General features: G+C 31.6%; 1 long non-coding RNA gene across 1 annotated transcript; it reads left to right on the top strand.

The window, feature by feature from the left end:
- Window positions 1-2,108: 2,108 nt before the first annotated feature.
- Window positions 2,109-3,930, top strand: LOC136064539 (uncharacterized). The gene is made up of 3 exons (XR_010626166.1): window positions 2,109-2,325; window positions 2,897-2,967; window positions 3,538-3,930. It is a non-coding gene; the product is annotated as an uncharacterized LOC136064539 (long non-coding RNA).
- The last annotated feature ends 5,501 nt before the right edge of the window (window positions 3,931-9,431 follow it).

Genomic DNA, 9,431 nt, shown 5'->3' with positions numbered 1-9,431 from the left:
TCATGTGGCTAACAAAATTAAAAGTAAATTAATAGGAGACAAGTTCATTAACTTATTCTTGAAATTTGCTAACATCAAAATTAATATCAGACATATTCATTAATAAGTTCAATGTAAATATCTTAAAATATGCTAAAATAGAGATTATAAATCTTTAAAAACAAATAAATCAAAATCTCTCTCTCTCTCTCTCAATGGAAGACATGAAGATTGAAGAGTATTCTGTACTTTAAGTTTTATTTGTAGTTAAATTATAATTTTAAATTATAAATCTTATTCTGCTTTTTTTATAAATATTTACTGTGTCTACTAGAAAATAACTATTGAGATAGGAAAACTTCATGATAAGAGAAAAATTGAAAAATAAATTGAATCTCAAAAAGGAATCTCAAAAATATGTTATTTAATTAAATTTAAACATTAAAAAACACTCCACTTAAAATTTTCGCTTTAGACCCCCAAAGTTGTTGAGTCGGCTCTACTAATGAGGAAGTGATATGTGATGAAGAATATAAAAAGAATTAAAAGAAAAAGGATGCTTCAAAAGCTGCGAATATTCGAAATAGTCAAAAGGAATAATTCTTTTTGAAATTTTCTCATTTAGAGTTCTGCATTCAGCAAGTACTCTCATCCAGTTGTTCCAGGTACTCCTAAATATCTTACCAGGAGCATGATTGTATCACAAAATGCTAACATATTGTTGTGCATGTAAAAAATCTTGCACTTGGTTGGATTAACTTGAAGCCTAGACCATGGTGAAACTTAACCATTATGTTCTATATCACACAGGCTAATTTCATTAAGAAAACATAAATAGGCTAATTTCAGCTTTCGACACCTGGAACGATATAAATACTTTTATTATAGACTGTTCAAAGAACCATTATCTTGGGTACGTTATTTATCCTGCAATCTTTGAAATGGTTTTGGAAATGCAATTGCAATGAGAATATGAAGCCCATTATAGACTATCATATGCTTTCATGTGATTAACTTTTAGTAAGAAGAAACTTGTACAAACCAAGAAGATGAGGAATATGAACTTGGTAGTTTCACTATCATCAATCGATTGCCCATACTGCATTATTTGTTCCCAACTGTATTGCAGATTACTGCACAATTTACAAGAAAACTTAATTCAATTGCACACAAAATCTATATATTACTAAAAGCTGAAGCGTAGAATTTAATTCTGCTGCTCTCACGTTGCGCCACATCAACTGCCATGTCATTTTCTTTATTAAAAAAAAAGTTTTCCTTCAATTTTTAATTGGTTTTTACTTCAATTTTTAATTAGTTTTTACAATTTACAGCCCTATAAATCCCAGCCCTATAATTATAGCCCACTACTTATTTATTTATTCCCACTATCTATTTATTTAATTCCACTATCTATTTAATTCAGCCCACCTCCTATTTATTTAGTTCCACTATGAAGCCCAACTGAAAGCCTTTTCAGTTGAGCTTAATAAATAAAACTTTCAAGCCTTTATTTAAATATCAAAACTGAAAGCCTTTATTTAAATATCAAAACTTCCAAGCCGGATTGGAGGGAAGAGAAAAAAAAAAAAAAAAAAAAAACAAAAGGAAGCGTAATTAAAAAAGGAAGCGTTCAGTGTAACGTACAGGGAAGCTGAAAGGGAGGAAAAAGAAAGAAAGAAAAAAGAAAAAAGGTAGTTCAAGCTGGTTTGGAAGAAAGAAAAAAGGAAAAAAAAAAAAAAAAAAGAGAAAAAAAGGAAAAAGGGAAGCGGTTAGGTTTTGCAATATGTAACGTAGAGGGAAGCTTAAAGGGAGGAAAAAGAAAAGAAAAAAAAAAACATTGAAGCGTTCAGGTATTGTGTGAGAAAACAGAGAGTTTGTTCAGGTATTGTGTGAAAAAACAGAGAGTTTGAAAGCTACCTATCTTCCTGCTCTACTGTTTCTCAGTAACGGCTGCCTATCTGATTTCCTTCCTCTCTTTATTCCTTTCCACATGGTTTATAAATACTGACAGAACCTCCCTCTTGTGGTTGAGGTATCTCTACATCTCAATTCTTTTTTTTGGGTGCAAAACTTTTATGCTTTGTTTATATTAATATGAGACGCTTTTTTTTTTTTTTTTCGTTTGTTTGTATTTGTGTTTATATTAGATGAGCATCCTTGGCATGCCATTGATGTGTTTGTGAGATTGCCTGAATGACGTTTCAATAGTGCTACAATTTTACTGCCAAAAAAACTATTTTATTTTACCTTGGTTTATTTGGAAATATCTCAGGTGTCGTTTTTTTAATGTGTTGTGGCTAAAGTGTTGGTGGCACATCTCATCCATTCCAAGGGGATTTAAAGGTGAGTTTTCATCTCTCTCGATTGTTTATATTCCATGACTGAAGAAAGTAGTTTGGTAGTGGTATAGCTGGAAACAATAAAAATGATAAAAACAAGTTTTCAAATATTGTAGTAGCTAGGAAATATTGTAGTAGTTGGGGAGGGGGCATTCATGTTGAGATTTTAGGCAATATTGTAGTAGCTGGGAAAGGTCTTTTGGTTACAATTTACTCTCACCATGATCCCCCAGGAAATAAATGATTTCAACAACCTTGGTATAATGTGAGGTTCCTCAAAGGACCAATTAGTGAAAAACTTTTATGCTTTGTTTATATTAATATGAGACGCATTTTTTTTTTTTTTTTTCGTTTGTTTGTATTTGTGTTCCGCAAAACTTTTATGCTTTGTTTATATTAATATGAGACGTTTTTTTTTTTCCCGTTTGTTTGTGTTTGTGTTTATATTAGATGAGCATCCTTGGCATGCCATTGATGTGTTTGTGAGATTGCCTGAATGACATTTCAATAGTGCTACAATTTTACTGCCAAAAAAACTATTTTATTTTACCTTGGTTTATTTGGAAATATCTCAGGTGTCGTTTTTTTAATGTGTTGTGGCTAAAGTGTTGGTGGCACGTCTCATCCATTCCAAGGGGATTTAAAGGTGAGTTTTCATCTCTCTCGATTGTTTATATTCCATGACTGAAGAAAGTAGTTTGGTAGTGGTATAGCTGGAAACAATAAAAATGATAAAAACAAGTTTTCAAATATTGTAGTAGCTAGGAAATATTGTAGTAGTTGGGGAGGGGGCATTCATGTTGAGATTTTAGGCAATATTGTAGTAGCTGGGAAAGGTCTTTTGGTTACAATTTACTCTCACCATGATCCCCCAGGAAAATAAATGATTTCAACAACCTTGGTATAATGTGAGGTTCCTCAAAGGACCAATTAGTGAAAAACTTTTATGCTTTGTTTATATTAATATGAGACGCATTTTTTTTTTTTTTCGTTTGTTTGTATTTGTGTTCCGCAAAACTTTTATGCTTTGTTTATATTAATATGAGACGCTTTTTTTTTTTCCCGTTTGTTTGTGTTTGTGTTTATATTAGATGAGCATCCTTGGCATGCCATTGATGTGTTTGTGAGATTGCTTGAATGACGTTTCAATAGTGCTATAATTTTACTGCCAAAAAAACTATTTTATTTTACCTTGGTTTATTTGGAAATATCTCAGGTGTCGTTTTTTTAATGTGTTGTGGCTAAAGTGTTGGTGGCACGTCTCATCCATTCCAAGGGGATTTAAAGGTGAGTTTTCATCTCTCTCGATTGTTTATATTCCATGACTGAAGAAAGTAGTTTGGTAGTGGTATAGCTGGAAACAATAAAAATGATAAAAACAAGTTTTCAAATATTGTAGTAGCTAGGAAATATTGTAGTAGTTGGGGAGGGGGCATTCATGTTGAGATTTTAGGCAATATTGTAGTAGCTGTGAAAGGTCTTTTGGTTACAATTTACTCTCACCATGATCCCCCAGGAAAATAAATGATTTCAACAACCTTGGTATAATGTGAGGTTCCTCAAAGGACCAATTAGTGAAAAACTTTTATGCTTTGTTTATATTAATATGAGACGCTTTTTTTTTTTTTTTTTTTCGTTTGTTTGTATTTGTGTTCCGCAAAACTTTTATGCTTTGTTTATATTAATATGAGACGCTTTTTTTTTTTTTTTTTTTCGTTTGTTTGTGTTTGTGTTTATATTAGATGAGCATCCTTGGCATGCCATTGATGTGTTTGTGAGATTGCCTGAATGACGTTTCAATAGTGCTACAATTTTACTACCAAAAAACTATTTTATTTTACCTTGGTTTATTTGGAAATATCTCAGGTGTCGTTTTTTAATGTGTTGTGGCTAAAGTGTTGGTGGCACGTCTCATCCATTCCAAGGGGATTTAAAGGTGAGTTTTCATCTCTCTCGATTGTTTATATTCCATGACTGAAGAAAGTAGTTTGGTAGTGGTATAGCTGGAAACAATAAAAATGATAAAAACAAGTTTTCAAATATTGTAGTAGCTAGGAAATATTGTAGTAGTTGGGGAGAGGGCATTCATGTTGAGATTTTAGGCAATATTGTAGTAGCTGGGAAAGGTCTTTTGGTTACAATTTACTCTCACCATGATCCCCCAGGAAAATAAATGATTTCAACAACCTTGGTATAATGTGAGGTTCCTCAAAGGACCAATTAGTGAAAAATAATTTCAACAACCTTGGTATAATGTATATGGTCATGTCCCAATTATGCAGAGTTCAGTCTTCCAAATGACGGAGACCTAAGTACATCAAACAAGCAAAGTGAAACGCATTTTTGTAAGACAATAACAATCAAGTTTTAATTAATTATACAGAGCAATACATCATAAAAATTATAAGCTTACACATATTATGTGATGTAAGTGCTATTTAGTCCTGTGTGCACCTAAATCAATGCCTATTCATATGTTTTTGCACAGGTAGCACTGATAGCATCATTATTGGAAAATAGAATCTCTTTGTTGTCGCCATCTATGTTGTTGTACATAATCTTAGCAATACGTAATTTCTCAACTAGAATTGTGTTCTCCTTTGTTAAATTATTTAGCTGCACAGAACATATTGTAATTGCAAACATTGATATGAATGTTCAGTAAGTTTGCTATTACTATTAAAATTTATTTGTACGAAAGAATAAAAAGAACTAAAAAAACTATAAAAAAAACCATTTAGGAGCCCCATGGGTTTCTCATGACAAGTGGAACCAACTCCTATTCTATACATTATCAGAAGCTACAGACTCGTCATTTAAAATGGACTTAGAGGAACAAATGTGAGCAATCACATTGATAAGGTTTCTCATCGCATGACACACGGCCATTAGGATTTTCTACCATTATTTATGAAGGCTGCCATTTTCATTAGCATCCCTCTTCAGTTACAAACAGAACATAATGGAACAATTAAATGTCCATTGGAAATGCAAAAACACCTTCAGCAAATGTAGTCTGTTCAACTTTAAGTGTTGACGGCAGAAAGAAAATTAATGAAATGAATAACCAAAGTACATCAGCCATGTGCCACTTTGGTCCACAAGTGTCATTGATAGATCCAGAGCTATTACCACTATGGATGCAGAGGTAGCAGTCTACTTGAATAAAAAACAAATATGTGACCAGTCAGAGCTTAATACAGTTGCACATTGTCAGAAAATATTACTTCTACTTTACTACAATGTATTGTTTAATGAGTTGCTTTGCTGGGAAATTTCACATTTGGCTGAACAGTTTGTGTAACCAAAGAAAACAACCAAAAAAAAAAAAAAAATAGGACATTGTTGAATGAGTTGCTTTGCTGGGAAATTCCATTGTAAATAAAGTTGGAATGTTTCTTCAAGTATGTCCAACATTCAATTATAAATAAAATGAAAAGGCTATGCTAAAATATTTTTATATTATCTTTTGGTATGCTTGAGTAATTTTATATTATCTTTTGGTTGTGTAGGGTGTTTAGTTCAAAAATTGGATTGTTTCTTCAGTATTTGTAACTTTTAATTATAAATAAAATGAAAAGGCTATGCTAAAAATTGCAAGTTAATTGCAAGTTAAATAAAATGATTCCACATCTAATTCCAAGACAATACCTTCTATCATCACAAATCCTACAATATATTGTGTATACATATATAATGCAACTTAAGTAGTAACACATTCAAAAATATTTCAAATAATAACACAATCATAAAAAAATAAAATAAAATAACCACGCGCAACGCGCGGGTCTGCGACTAGTTTAGTTAATAATAGAAGTGAACAACGATAGGACAAATACAATAATACATGCCCTAGCTCAGGAGAAAATTCTACTTTTTTGTGGGTTTTTTTCTTTTTGTTAAAAATATTCCTTTTTTGCGTTTCCTATTAATTTCGAGAAATTGAAGTCTCTAGTTTTATGTCAGTTTCAAAATTAATCCATATATAAACTAGCCTCAAAATGTGCAAGCAGCATTGGTTTATTTCTTCTTTTTTTAACATCTGCATCTTCTCAATAATCAAATTTGAAAAAAGGAAAAAAAAATAAGGAGAAATTTAAAAGGAACCTAAAGAAGTACCCAAAAGGTAAATAATAGAATCAATACAAGCAGATCTTATTGCTAATAAGCAATAAATTTTATTGGAAAAGTACTATCCTAGCACATGGAGTGTATCAAAGGAATAACTACAAAGAAAGAATTAATACAAGCAGATCTCCCAAGTTTTTTGTCTTGGAAAACATAAAAGCATAATAAATTTGGCTTGGTAAATTATTGCAATGAAGTGACAATGTGTCCATTGAAAATTAGGGGCTGGGATTCGATTTTGTATTCCTAAGTATGATTCTCTTATCTTATTAATGGTACCCTAAAGGATTCTTTGGCCTAGTACTCCTAAAGGATTCTTTCCTGGTACTCGTTGTCTGCGGCAAGGTGATCCTCTTTCACCTTTGCTGTTTGTTTTGGTAATGGAGGCATTTAGTAGATTAATGTTAAGAGCAAAGGAGGGTGGTCATACAGATAGTTTTTTGGTTTCATCAACTGGTTTGGATGCTATGGCTATTTCACATTTGATATTTGCAAATGAAACACTGGTCTTTTGTGATGCAGATTTAGATCAGCTACATCACATTCAAGGCATTCTGTTATGTTTTGAGACTGTTTTTGGACTTCGCAGATTTAGATCAGCTACTAGTAGTTTCGATTTTAGAAGAGTTGTGAGATACTTATTTCACCAAGTTGTGACTCCATCACTGCCCCTGACTAATTCTGTTATGCAAAATAAATAACTACCCGCCAGTCCAACGATATCCAAGTCAATCTCTTACCGTCCAAAATTTCTGATCAACTCCATCAAAAAAGATTAACGACCAAGATTAAAAAAAAAAAAAATAGAACAGTATATAAGCAAGCAATACTGACAGCTCTTCAAACTCTCTCTCTCTCTCTCTCTCTCTCATGGTGGAAATGCAAGATCGTGGGTACAAGGACGGCGATTACATTCTTCTCTTCACAAACAAAACTTATCCTTATCAAGGAGATCCGTGGTAATAAATTTCTTCGTTTCTCTTTGAAATCTCACCTCTTCAGCGTTTTCCAATGATCCTCTGTGAATTTGAGCTTGGAATTTGAATGTGTTTCTGATTCTTTTGATTTGATTGTAGTATCTCTTACATAAACTTTGGTTTCTGAAAGTTTGATCTATTGAAAGAGATGAAAAAATAAAGTAGAGTGGACTTGGATTTTTTCTAGTTTAAAGAAATGAAGCTTTAGGTCTCAATATTTTGATTTTGTTTAAGAAATCGTTTGGTTGCTTGAGAAAATAATCACACAAAATAATAATAATAATAATAATAATAATAATAATAAAGTTCAATCTGATTAGATGAGATCCGTATTGAATTCTATCCATATTGTTAGTGAGCAACAAAGGTTGTGTATGCTTTTTGTGAATGCTTGAGATAATTAAAAGAAAATTACTTTCGACTCAATCTTTGAATTTGTTAAATTATTAAAAGTATAGATTCAGGGGAAAAAAGTTATTAAAAGTATGCAACAATAATGGATATGAGCCCACTATAACAAACCCTTTTAAGAATTTCTTTTGTTAACGAGGCACCCATTAGGAAAGTTTCCAAAGGATCCTACTTACATTGCAAAATAGCAAAAATTTAATAAATAAAACTCAACTAGATGTTTAAAGACGTGGCTTGACACCTTATAAAAATGAGGATAAAAGTATTAGGTGCACCTATTTTTGTCATTTTGATGGACTTAACGGTATGCATTAGATAGATCTAGCATAAAGAAGTACATTGAAAATAAAATAAAGTAAAATGACTAAAATGGGAAGAAAAAAAATTAAATGATTAAATTGAAAATAGATCGAAGTTAGGGATTTGGCTTGGGTTTAGGATCCTGGAACTGATAGGATCAGGGTTGGAGGGAGGCTTGGACAATGGGGGGCAATGGGCCCCCTATTTTTTTTTTTTTTTTTTTTTAAATTAGTATATACATAGGTATCAATTTTAGCAATTTTTTTTTTATAAAATTACACTTTTTCCCCCTTAACAATATCATCGATCCTTTTAAGAGTAATATTATAGTCACAAATTTTTCTACAACATTTTCACAAACTGTTGACTAGTACATTCTTATTGATTTGTATCTGGGCCCACCACTTACATCTAGGGGTGTTCACTAAACCGCACTACTGCACCCAAGCCAACTAAAACTGCCTGCAAAATGAAGTAATCGCACTGCATCGCATTGTGTGATGTGGAGTGCAGTTTTATAATATAAAAACCACACAAAACTACACCGCACCACATTGCACCCATATATATATATATATATATTAATAATTTAATATTATAAGAAGTAAGTGGCCAACCTAATGCTAGTGCATTCCAGTTTCACATTAAACGACTTCGTTTTGGTTAAATACAAAATCAAAAGTTCAAAACATCATTTACTTCTTCATCTCACACTCTCACTCTCAGAAAATCAAAATTTCAAAAGTTTAATTTAATTTTTTTTGTTTTGTATATACTATATATTTGTGGTACTTTTAGTTTATTGTCAATCTGTCATGGATTTTTTGTTTTGTTTTGTATATACTAGTATTACTTTTTTTTGTTACACATGTTATATTTAAAAAAAAAAAACTTACTGTCATATTGTCACGATTATTAATAGTAATTAGAAATGGACTATGACATCTTGAAAAATATACTATCCCAAAACCGTCCAAATCGCACCTTGTACACCGCATTGCACCGCACATGTGACCACAAAATTGAGGTACGGTGCTTAAAATGACCCAAAATCACACTGAACTGCGCCACAGATACCAGTTACATCAATTTTTATTTATATTTACTAATAACCACTGACCACATTAACAATTTGTAAAAAAGTTTGTAACTCTAACATTTTTCTCCTTTTAAAGGCCAAATCTAAAATCTAAAACAAAATAAACAAGCTCAAAAAAATTAGCTCAACAACAAAAATTACCAATAGTAAAGCTAAAAACAATTAAACCCAAACAGCCAATTTTACCTAAAACAA

Source organism: Quercus suber, unplaced genomic scaffold (assembly GCF_002906115.3).
Source record: "Quercus suber isolate HL8 unplaced genomic scaffold, Cork oak 2.0 scaffold_703, whole genome shotgun sequence".
Taxonomy (NCBI): Eukaryota; Viridiplantae; Streptophyta; class Magnoliopsida; order Fagales; family Fagaceae; genus Quercus; species Quercus suber.
This window is presented reverse-complemented; position numbering and strand designations above follow the sequence as displayed.